General features: G+C 39.3%; 1 protein-coding gene and 1 pseudogene across 2 annotated transcripts in view; one reads left to right on the top strand and one right to left on the bottom strand.

The window, feature by feature from the left end:
• The window catches only part of LOC149102328 (uncharacterized), a 35,596-nt gene that overhangs the window by 17,785 nt on the left and 4,872 nt on the right, over positions 1–12,939 (bottom strand). Inside the window, exon 1 of one of the 2 annotated variants that reach the window (XM_089275031.1) lies at positions 6,069–6,202. The exons of the other annotated variant lie outside the window; for it this stretch is intronic. The gene's annotated coding sequence lies outside the window, so the exon portion shown is untranslated. Of the gene's footprint in view, positions 1–6,068; positions 6,203–12,939 lie in introns of those variants that run through there. 2 annotated transcript variants of the gene reach the window in all.
• On the top strand, positions 10,161–12,768 carry LOC149102329 (uncharacterized; annotated as a pseudogene).

The raw sequence follows: 12,939 nt of genomic DNA, 5'->3' as shown, positions 1-12,939 counted from the left end.
AGATCTTAAAATGAGGCGGACAAAAGTTACTTTACAATTTTCGATTTTGAAAAAGTGTCCAATATTGATGACGCAAGTAATTCAAGTGCGTGTATACAAATCTGAAAAATGTGGACTGATTTCTTTGAAATTTGATTCTGATATTTCTGGCATAATGAGCAACAGGTAACCAGCATATAAGGGAAGTTTTTGGTTGCTGGCATGGAGGATTTGGGCCTCACAGCCAGTAACAAAGTATTAATATTTCAGTTAAGGAAAGGTATCAAACGCGTGCGTTTCACTCTGGCACCAGCTTAACCTCGCAGAAAGCTAATATCACGAGTTAGCCAAGGATAACAAACCGACCCACAAACCCTGCTTTGAACAACGAAATTTCACCCTAGGTTTGAGATTTCTACAGATTAGCTCTAATCCAAGGTTAATGAAACCCTCTTTTGCACAACCGGACTGTGAAGGTTGTATATAGTCTGAAGAAGGCTACCATTTTCTCGACTCGCAGCCAAAAAATCTAGACACGCAGATTGATCAGAAACCCTGAACAATACTTTAATGGTCCTGTCACTACCAGTGACGGATTTAACATCTTTGCTTGTTTACTGCAAACGTCACCTCAATACTCTTAAAACGAATATAGGTCAAATTAACCTGAATATTCTTTATATTCTCCATAATCTAAACTACTTTCGAAGTGCGCCGCACAAACATGTCTAGATAATTGCAACGGTCTGACACATCAAAACAACTCAGCATTGTTCAAACAAATTTCCGAATACTGCATGTGCTCAGTTGTGCACGTTACTATCGAAAAACTCGAAAAAAAGCTTAGAACTGGATGTTGGTATCTTTTAATTTGCAACGGACGCTCTTCTCAATGCAACTACAGAAAAGAGTCGACCCAATTCAATATGAGAGTCAAAGAAAGTTATCAAATTTTTGTGTAATTTTCTGAATTCTCGTAATTGACGGTCTTCGGCCACTTTCTTGACTTTCCTTAGCTTACTACAAAGTGCATAAGGTCTCTCTTGGAGAATGTGAAAACTCATCACGAGAAATAGATATGACATTCATTACTGAACATGGTTAAATGAGCATACATTTCTTGGGCATTACAAATTTATACACATTTTCCAACGGGCTATATCAGTGTTACAAAAGTCCGAAATAATAGATCTCTGCTAAAGACTTGCATGTGAGCGTTTTAACCAGCCAGGCTCGATACAAGAACACAAGAACACAAGATCCACAGAATGCTTCTTTTAACAATGTATTATAATTATGAGAAAATCAAAAGTGAAAGTGCTTCGGTTGGCGTTAAACCTTACAACCCATGCTATCCGCCTGATAAAGTAAATTGAGAACCTTCCAAATTTTCCAGTTTTCTAGCTTTGTGAATTCGAATTTTGCTTCTCCTCGAATTCATGACGACTTTTGAACAACTGGCAAAGTCTCTATAATATCAGTAATAGCAATCATTCCACAATAGACACATTCCACAATAAGTGTTGGTCTATTAATTATGAGAAGTCACAAGTCTTTTTCAAGTTCATTGTCACTCAACTTGATCAAAGTATTAAACTGCATATGATAACCACAGAGAATTCGACAACATACATTTACAGCAAGATGATAAAGAACGCAAGCATTGAAAACAGACCGTAAACATTAGATTGTTCAATGATCAGTTGATTAACTCCTCATCTCTTAAACAAGGTATAAACATAAAGAAACCCTGCAAAAGTACAATTGCCTGTTGATTTACCTCAAAGAGACATCAACTGAGCGACATGCAGTACCTTGATCGACTTGATCGGCTCCTGGCGAAAACTCTGCCGCTAGATTAATACGATTAAACTGAATGACGCAATGTCGGTGAATTTATGGAAAGCGGAATATGCGTCGGCGTGCATTCTCAGAAACAGTTCACAGGAAATTCGAGAGAATGGAACAAAATGATCACGTAACGCCTTCGGGCATCTTATATAAAACCTAAAACTAAAGTCGCACAAGGACCAAATTGGTCCACAATCATAGTTTCCGTATCATTCATTAACTGGAAGCATTGCTATTCCCACTCGAAGGGATGTTTGGTCACTGCTGGATACCTTACAGCACTTATTATATCCAATGAAACAATGGGCCTCCCACAAATATGGCTGCATATAATTACAATGGTCCGAACAAGACAATTCAGCATTCTTTAAGTGATCTAGATTCGAAATTGAAATTACCGAATACTGTATTCAATTTCCACACTAATCTCGAAAATAAGCTTAAAACTGCATGTTCGTATATTTCAGTTTGCAACGGACGGCGCTCTCAATGCACCTACAGAAAAAGGTCGACCCAACTCAATATGTGAGCCAGAGGAAGTTGTCAAATGTGTGAATAATTTTCTGAAGTCTCGTAATTGGCGGTCTGACGCCACTTTCTTGACTTTCGGTAGCTTAATACAAAGTGCGTAAAATATCTCTTGGCGAATGTGAAAAATCATCACTAGAAATAGATGACACTCATTACTAAATATTAAATTTCCTTTCTGTTCATAGTTAAATGAGCTGCATTTCTTGTCCATTTTCACTATTCCTTAATTTTATACACATTTCATTACTGACCATGCCAGCGTTACAAAAGTCCGAAATAATAGGTTTGTGCCCCGACTTATGCGCTTTTTAATAAGCTATTCTCGATTTAAATCTCTGCAACCCACCAGGCTGGCTTTTTGTACATTGTATTATAAGTATGGAAAAGCAAAAGTGAAAGTGCTTCAGTAAGGGAAAACTTACTACCCGCTAAATAAAACAGATAGCTAATTTTGCAAAGCTTACCTTGTTAAACTATACTTTTGATCAGTTCTTGCTTACCAACTTTGTGAATTCGAATTTTGCTCCTCCTCGAACTCGACACAACTGATGGAAAAATAGACGAAGTCTCAATGTTGTAACATCAGCATTGGAAAGCATGCATTCCAAAGCGCTTGGTGATTATCAAGTTACCAGTGTTTTTCAAATTAATTGTCACTAATACATACATTGAAACAAGATTGACAAACTACTGATTCTGTAACAACGCCAACATTGAAAGCAGACTATAAACAATAAGTATTGTCTTATCAGTTGATTAACTCTGCAAACATGCTACAAACCAAAGGGAACCCTCAAAAAAGGACAATTGCTCGCTAATTTTTCAAGAGACATCAAATGAGGAAAAAACAGTACCTTTCTGGACTCTAGGTAAAAATTGTGCGCTCAATTGACGATAAAAGTAAATGATTTTATGGGAATCTATGTGTCGGAGTGCATTTCAAGAAGCGTTCCACATGAATGGAACCAATCGATTACGCGTAACGCCTTCGGGCAGCCTGCATAAAACTTAGATAGGCTCTCAGTAAGTCGTCGTCTCCAAATTCGTCAACACGGAATATTATAAACATTTTAAAGGTAAGGTAAGGTAAAGTCTGCTTACGAGCCAAGTGGCTCATCAGGCCGGAGCTTATCCCGGTTTCTGTAGCATGAAGCGACTAGGAGTATTTCTACTCCCCCCTGGATGGGATGCTAGTCCATCGCAGGGTTACCCCCAGCATTAAGTTTGCCGGTACCCATTTATACACCTGGGTGGAGAGAGGCACTGTGAGAGTAAAGTGTCTTGCCCAAGAACACAACACAATGTCCCCGGCCAGGGCTCGAACCCGGACCGGTCGATCCGGAGACGAGCGCGCTAACCATGAGGCCATCGCGCCTCCCACACTAATAAACATTTTACCCGATGAATAAATGTATGCATGCTATCAATTGTTTTGCGAGACATAACAAACAACTTTCCAGAAAAAGAGATCTTAAAATTAGGCGTCGAGAAAAGGTACTTTACAATTTTCGATTTTGAAATGGCGCCAAATTATGATTGCGCAAGTAATTAAAGTGCGTGTATGGAAATCTGAAAATCGCGAACTAATTTCTCTGAAATTTGATTTCTGACATTTCTCGAGTTAGCCAAGAATAACGAACCAACGCACAAACCCTGCTTTCAACAAAGTTTCACCTTGGTTAGAGAATTCTACAGATTAACTCTAATCCAAGGTTTATTTAACCCTCTTTTGAACAACCGGACTGTGAAGGTTGACTTTAGCTCAGTTTTCGTTTGCCATCTTTATGAATTCGGAATCTCCTTCTCTTCAAGGCACTGCCAAAACTGGAGACGTTTGAATGGAATTCATTGGCCGTGGAAAGCATTCCTAAACCTGCATTACGCAGTATTAGTTGATTATGAAGTTCCATTCTTTTTCAAGTTGTCTCTAAATTTGATCAAATTGTTAAACAAGATACGATAACTACAAAGGAGTCAGTACGTGTATCTACGGATTGGAAGAACGCCAACAAGTGTAAAGAGTAGTTGTTTATTGATCACTTGATTAACTCCGAACCTCTTAACCATGGTGTAAATTAACGTCAAGAAAGTCGGGAAAAAGAGCAATTTACCGCTAATTTGTCTTTATGAGACATCAAATGAGAGATATACGGTACCTTAATCCACTCCAGGTCAAACCTGCGCACCCAATTCACGATGAAACTACATGACTTGACGGAATCTATGGAAAGCAGATTGTACGTCGTGCATAACGAATGGAACAAACCCGGCGGGGGGCGGGGGGGGCACTGCCATATACGGGCTATATAGGTATGTGCCGCTGTGAACGGTATGGTTTTCAAGCAGTTTACTCTAGGATAGGGTATATAAATCAGAGCGTTTGGGTCTAGAATAGGGTATCATTTTTCACAAAACTGACTAGTTGGTTGAAGATTTTATCTAGACTAAGGAAACCAGGAATTGCCACTCAAAAATATAAAAAAAAAAATCAAATCAGCAAGTTTAAATTTACGCAAATCAGCCTCAACAGTGTCGATAGATGGGGGATTTGGGGAGTTTACTCTAGTATAGGGTAGCAAAATTCAGCTGAACTAGCTCTGGTATAGGCTAAGGGTTCCATGGTCCCAGCGGCACATCCCCACCCAGAAATTCCCAAAGTACCCCCCCCCCCGGGGGAACAAACTGATTACGAGTAACGCCTTCAGGCATCCTGTATAAAACCTAAAACTAAAGTCGCACTCGGACCAGGCTGGTCCACATTGCCAGTACTAATCGCAGTTTCCGTATCATTCAGAGACTGAAAGCATTGCTACTCACTCTCGAAGGGATGTTTGTTCGGCACGTCGGGATACCTTGCAACACTTATGTCCATCGAAACAATGCACCTCCATAAGCTACATGCATGGCTAGATAATTACATTGGTCTGTCACCAGACAGCTCATTGTTGCTTAAGTGAAAAGACTCGAAATCGAAATTGTTGAGTCGATTTTCAATCGTGACTATAATTCCAAAAATCTGAACTTGGCGGTCTTCTAAATGTACCCAGTGAAAAAAAGTCGATCCAACTCAATATGTGAGTCAGAGAAGTTGTCAAATTCTCGAGTCATTTTCTGATGTCTGGCTGCCTAACACGTTTTGCATCAGCGAGGCTCGATACAAGAACGCAAGAACACAAGACCCACAGAACGCTTTTGTTAACAATGTATTATGACTATGTAAGATCAAAAGTGAAAGTACTTCGGTACGCGAAACTTACTATCTGCTCGATAAAACTGATAGAACGTGAGACTTTCATATAAATTCATCCTTTTGAACTAAACATTTGCCCAGTTTTCCCATTCTTTTTCGCTTCAGCACAAATGCAAAACTGGCTAAGTCTTTTGTTAGAAGTGGAAAGCATTTTTGAACCCGCGTTTGGCAGCCTTTTTTGATTATGAAGTTACTAGTCTTTTTCAAGTTGCCACTTACCTTGACATAAGAATTGAACTACATACAATAACTTCAGAGAATTCGTAACATACATTGACAATAACGTTGATAAATTACACTGCGTGGCAAGAACGCCAACATCAGAATGTAAGCAGTCACAGTTTAAAATTTATCAGTTGATTAACTCCGAATCTCCGAAACATGCTATGAACGTCAAGAAAGTACAACTGACTGCTAGTTTAGCTTAATGAGACATCAACTGAGGGACACACAGTACCTTATAATCGGCTCCAGGTGAAATTTGCGCACTCAATGGAGGATAACACTGGATGAATTAACGGGAATCTATGCTTCAGTGTCCGTGTATTCCAAGAAGCGGTACACAAAGAATTAAACTGATCACGCGTAATGCCTTCAGGCATCCTGCGTAAAACTTAGACAGGCTCTTAGTGAGACATCGTCTCCAAATTCGTCAACACGAGAAATTGGGAATATTTTAGCCCAATTACAGGCATGCAAGAGAAGGCACGTAATGTGTGCGAAAGTCAGCGACTTTCCAGACTAAATTTCTCTTTGTAACGCTAGTAAACGCAAGTTAAAAAGAAGCTGAGGGAGTTGCGAATAAATGCTTCCAGCTTTAGTGATGAAGCTTTTAAATGAATTTGCACCAGATTAAAAGTGTAAAAAGTTAACGTTTAAAAATGGCACATCTTAAATATTTAGTAGTACCAAAGTATCATCCTTGTTCTTACGATGTGATCAGTTGTGATGTTATAGCGATGTTTCGAATGCGCGCTGCTAGTCTTCATCAGGCGATTGGGTCATTGGTGACAGCATCGTGAGACAGACGACATTTCATTGTACACTGCAGTATTTGTCACTTTAATTATGATGGTATATTTGTATGTGTGTAGGTTAGGGGGAGGCAAGGAAAAGTGATCTAAAGTCACACTACCATATAGACAAGTATGGATGTTAATCAAAGGTACACGCACAGCAGTTGGTTGAGAATTAAAGGACTGAGTAGCCTACGAAGAGGCTCGGTAAAGACGGAATATCGGATGTGTAGACATGATTGATCATCGCAGTTATACACACAATTTAAGCAGTTGTGAAATTAAATAAAGCCTGATGATCAATCATGTCTTCATAACTTTCTCCGCAGTCCAAATATGTGAATTTCATATATTCATTTGTATTCTTCAATATCTACGGGTATATTACAAACTCACAATGTGGCCAGTTCCCAATTGGCTTGATATATAGCTCAGTTGGTAGAGCACTGCACCGATATGGCAGAGGCCATGGATTCAAATCCCGTTCTGGTCTGAATTTTTTTTTCAGGCTTTAATTTCACAACTGTTTAAGTTGTGCGTATAACTGCGATGATCAATCACGTCTTCATACAAACAACGCCGTGAAAGCACTTTTAAAAACAATGAACACGCACAATTGGTTTAAAATTGCCCATGATGATTTCTTATTTGCCAGTTGCACTATCTGCCTGGAACCTTAAGCCATGTGTCTTCTTGTAAAATGAAAAACCAAATTTGCTAATTTTTTTCTGGGTCTGCGCAGCATGGCCTCAGTAGTGTGCCATCGATCGATAAACCCCAGCAGTTTTGCAGTGGACTTCCGGTGCGTCCAAATTCCTGCGGACGTTTAATTTAACGTCAACTGTGGCCTTTCTGGCAAGGAAAACTTTCGTCGCTGGTGACGATTATGAAATCGTCGAAGAAGGTTACAAGACGGGACATGGCCACTATTACATGTACGTATTCAAAATGAAGAAAGTCATCGGAGTCTGTCCGTGGGGTTATCCCACGGACGAGATTTGCGTTTATTTCTCATGGAAGGAATCGTACGGCGACAAATTCCGCGTCATTACGGCGTATCCGTTCTCCAGAGCTTATCACGTCTTGTTGAAGCAGAGAAAGCAAGGTATGGCCACCTTTCAAAATCCTACAGACTTTATGTAGGTAAGAACCAAACGGCTCTTTTAGGAGCCACCACATTAATAAAAGTCAATGGTCCAACATGCTTTCCCCAGTTCTTTTAATTCTGTGCTCGAGCACGTGGAGACGCGCACTTATTATTCACAAAATCGATTATCGATTATCAAAACTGCAGCGTCATAAAATTCAGTTTGACAGCGTCCTCAAAATCAACAATGAATTTGATTGATGAACCACTCTTGGCGACTGTTCGTTCTATTGAGAACGCGGACCAAGACAACGATTCTCAAGAGGTAATAAATATAACTTGAAATTGGAGTACATGTCGGGCGAATACAAATCCGTACCGTTATTTTGAAATGGGTCGTTGAAATTGAATGGAAAAGATAACTTCATACTTTAACTTACATGATTTAATCAGACCTAAAATTTGAAGACGGCTAAGGACTTTGAAAAGAAATTATTTTGATTTTGAATTAGGTCACTGAAATTGAATGGAAAGGATAAGCCTTTGTGCTTTTCAATACCACTACATGTTTTAATCACAACCTGGAATTTCAAGGAGGGTATGAGCATTCAATAGAAGTTCTTTTGACTTTGAATAGTCACTGATAATGAATGGAAACGATAATGAACCTTTGTGTTTTTTATATCAATACGTGATTCAATCAGACCTGGAAGTTGTAGGCAGTTACGGTTTTTGAAAAGAAGTTCTTTTGATTTTGAATAGCTCGCTGTAATCCTTTATATCGGGCCTGGAATTTGAAGGCGGTTACGGTTTTTAAAAAGATGTTCTTTTGATTTTGAATAGCTCGTTGTAATCCTTTATATCAGGTCTGGAATTTGAAGGCGGTTACGGTTTTTGAAAAGATGTTCTTTTGATTTTGAATACCTCGGTGTAATCCTTTATATCAAGTCTGGGATTTGAAGGCGGTTACGGGTTTTGAAAAGATGTTCTTTTGATTTTGAATAGCTCGCTGTAATCCTTTATATCAGGTCTGGAATTCGAAGGCGGTTACGGTTTTTGAAATGAAGTTCTTTTGATTTTGAATACCTCGGTGTAATCCTTTATATCAGGTCTGGAATTTGAAGGCGGTTACGGTTTTTGAAAAGATGTTCTTTTGATTTTGAATAGCTCGCTGTAATCCTTTATATCAGGTCTGGAATTTGAAGGCGGTTACGGTTTTTGAAATGAAGTTCTTTTGATTTTGAATAGCTCGCTGATGGACTTGGAAACGTTCTACCAGTATAACACAAGTAACACTGGACGGATTTACAAGGCGGTTACGGTTTTTGAAAAGATGTTCTTTTGATTTTGAATAGCTCGCTGTAATCCTTTATATCAGGTCTGGAATTTGAAGGCGGTTACGGTTTTTGAAAAGATGTTCTTTTGATTTTGAATAGCTCGCTGTAATCCTTTATATCAGGTCTGGAATTTGAAGGCGGTTACGGTTTTTGAAATGAAGTTCTTTTGATTTTGAATAGCTCGCTGACGGACTTGGAAACGTTCTACCAGTATAACACAAGTAACACTGGACGGATTTAGGATAAGCAAAGCTATAGCGTTAGTCCGATCGTATTTTATAAACCTTAAAGTTACAATGGAACCGTTACTCCTAAATTTAAGTTTAGCGCGCGATGCAAATAATTTGTCCCATGGGCCGCGGGGATAACGAAATTTGCATACGAGTTGAAAACTTAACGCAAGAATGTGACAATGGACTATTATCTTAAACGTTGAATGATTAGAGTCTGTTAGCTTAACTGAATAGGCTATTATCTTTTAAGGCGAATTGAACGGACGCTAAAAGACTAATGAAGGCATTTGTTTTCATGCGAGTTGTGTAATTGTTATTCATTTACAGGAAAATTAAATTAACAAACTAAGTAAATTTTTCGGGTGGTCTGCGTGTGTGAATGTAATTATGATAGATCAATAACGTCATATGTTACTTGATTGGTGGTTGAAAATATGATGTCGTTTTTGCGCAATATGATTGGATGTTGGAAATGTGCTGACATTTCCTGTAATATGATTAGTTAACGACACCAATAAAGTTGGGACTCGCTAGATAGAAATCATTTGCAGATGGTGGACTGTTGACTAAACTTTTGTTTCTCTGGATAAGATTTTCGCCCCATGTCAAGCCACTTTGAGGATATAAGCGATGAAGAATTGTTGGAGGCCATTATTGCTATTGAGAATGGACCAGAAAACAGTTATTTCCAACAGGTAAATTAAATATGTTGTAACAAAAATACATTTCGTGTACTTAATGTGTGATGAACCGGTTTATTTATTTTATTTTATATTTTCTCTTAGATTCTTGACGACTCTATCGATGATACGATTTTGTCAACTGTCGCCGAGGCTACAGAACGTCAACTCACTAATCAAGAACAAATGTGGGGAAGTCTTGCTATCACAGAACCTGGACGCTTCGAATTTGTACTCAACCCGTACGTAGATAGTCACAGCAAAAAAAATGGGCGTTAGAGAGCGTCACTACACCTCCAACATTCGTCAGGTGGGACAATTTATACCTCAACAAAACTTGGCAGCAGCAATTGCTGATGGATTACATAGAACAATCCAAAATTTGATTCTCCGAGACAGGATACCAGCCGCTGATCGTGTCTACTTCAATTTAGCCAGCAATCGCTTAGTCAACAGCTATGCTTATCGAGCGTTGCCGGCGGGGGAATGGTTAAATGGTAGCGATCGTGTCGACAGTCTGCTGCAGCAAATGTCACAGGTGTTAAACTCAAACGAGAACTTTGAAATGAATGATTCGTTTCAATTATCTTTTACACACGTTCGTACATCTCCTCGCGGTAGCGGTCAGAAACGAAAATTGAAACCTGGACATTCTAATCCAGAAACTTTCAAACGTTTGAAAGGTTCTGTCATCAGTATCGATAACAAAGATGAACTATGCTGCGCCCGCGCCATTGTGACAGCTAAAGCTAGAGTGGATGATCACCCTAAATGGAACAGCTTCAGAAGAGGTTTCTCTATCCATAGAGATGAAGCAATCAAGCTGCATATAGAAGCTAATGTAGAAATGGGAAAATGCGGTTACGAGGAACTCACTAGATTTGCATTGACGCCGTCCTTGAACAATTATCAGCTCTTACTTGTGGACGCTACCCGAGGTTATAGCGTGACTTCTTTTGGAAAGCCTCAGGAAAAACAATTGGTACTGTTGTATGATAATGAACACTACAATGTGATCACTACGTTACCTGGGTTCTTTGGTAACAGTTATTTCTGCGCAAGGTGTCTCAAACCCTACAATAACGAAGGTCAACACGCCTGTGAAAACAACCCTGATCATTGTTCTTCCTGCTTACAAACGGGATGTGAGGACTTTACAGAGGCCAGGTGTCGTAATCAACCACCAGCTACACCCTGCGGATCCTGTAAGCGGATGTTTTATGGTGATGTTTGTTTTCAAAATCATCTGACGAAATCCTACAGGGGAAAAACCGCTGACTCCAAAAACATCAGTGTTTGCAGTCAACGCCGCAAATGTCGTAGCTGTAAAAAGTTGTTGGTGGGTCTCAAGAAGCAACAAGAACATGAATGCGGTTACATAGACTGTCCCTCTTGCCACGAGTACATAGAGGCCGCAAGCCACCGATGCTTTATTCAGATACCTAAAACACCGGAAGAGCTAACCGAAGAGAAAAAAGAAAAAAAAGAAGAAGAGAGAGAAAAAGAAAAAACGCAAGCGACTAACCGAAGCCGAAGCAGAGGATAATGGTAATGATGATGATGATGATGATGATGATGATGATGATGATGATGATGATGATGATGATGAAAAGCCTCCCATTCTCGTTTTCTTCGATATTGAGGCGATGCAAGACACTGGCAAACACATCCCTAATCTTTTAATAGCGGAAACTGAGGATGATAATTGTCCACTCCACTTCAAAGGTGAAGATTGCATTCGCGATTTCCTGGAATGGCTGTATACGTTAACTGAAGAAGACACGCGCAATGTAACTGTTTTGGCCCATAACTTTTCTGGCTACGACTCCTATTTCGTCGTGGAGGAATATCATCGCCAACACAGGGTCCTTAATCAAATCAGAAATGGAGCTAAACTTCTCCAATTAACCTTTGACAATATTAACTTTATTGACTCTCTGTCATTTTTTCAAATGCCGCTTTCTGCATTTCCAAAGACATTCGGATTGACAGAGTTAAAGTGCACCTAACCCCAAAAATTTTTTTTCGCTAGAACGAATCTACTTATTATTTGAAATAGTTCTGCGAAAAAATTTTTGAATTCTGTTAAATCCTCGATTTTCTGTGCCACGACGAAATCTCGAAAATAGCTCCAAAACACCGCCATTTTGTTTCACGACCGAGTTTGAGGAGAATGGGTCCAGCGGCTCTTGTGACGTCTACCCAGGAAGGTTGGATATCTCATTTCCTCTCATTTCCTTCAGGATGGTGCAATACACATTCGAAAAGTGCGCAAAAACGCCTTCCAGAGGTGCTATCGGCTGTTGCAGCAATATTCCAGATTTAAAGAAAGATATACTGTACAATTTACTGACGATGATCGGTTAATGGTGCAATAAAGACATAAACGATGGTTGATTTTGTCGAACCGAAACAAGCGAACTGAATCTGTGAGAACCATTGAAGAACTGTCACTGGAATTTGTTCCGCAGACTTTCAAACGCTATTTTCACAAATTTTCTGCTTAAAGCTAACCAGCAATTTTTAGAAATACTACCTACAACCTATATCTTCCAATCCCGCAGTATTTATAACATAACCGGCAAAGTTGTGTGATCCGGTCATGATCAAGAAGCGTTATACTGATATGTAAATAGATCGCAACTGTACGCTGCTAACCAACACTTATTTCTCTTTCGATTTAGATGAAAGTCGAAGATTAATCCTCTAGAATTACATGATAACAAAATTGTTAGACTCACAGAGTTTTTCGAAGGTTTGGAAATCAGCAGTGCGACAAAGATTCTGTGAAATAGCGTCGAAAATATGACCGCGTAACATTATCTGCGGACCGCTTAGGGAACACATCCTTTTCGCTTATCCGACGAATTTCACTGCAAACTTTGAGAACAATTTACATTGGTTATTTGGAGTTACGACTTAAAACGTGTGACAATGTGAAATCGGTAATTGTATGAAATGTTTCCTTCCGCCTT

This window comes from Orbicella faveolata, unplaced genomic scaffold (genome assembly GCF_042242905.1).
Source record: "Orbicella faveolata isolate gen_17 unplaced genomic scaffold, um_ofav_v1 contig_36, whole genome shotgun sequence".
Classification (NCBI taxonomy): Eukaryota; Metazoa; Cnidaria; class Anthozoa; order Scleractinia; family Merulinidae; genus Orbicella; species Orbicella faveolata.
Note: the sequence above shows the minus strand (reverse complement) of the source record. Positions and strands in the feature narration are given on the sequence as shown.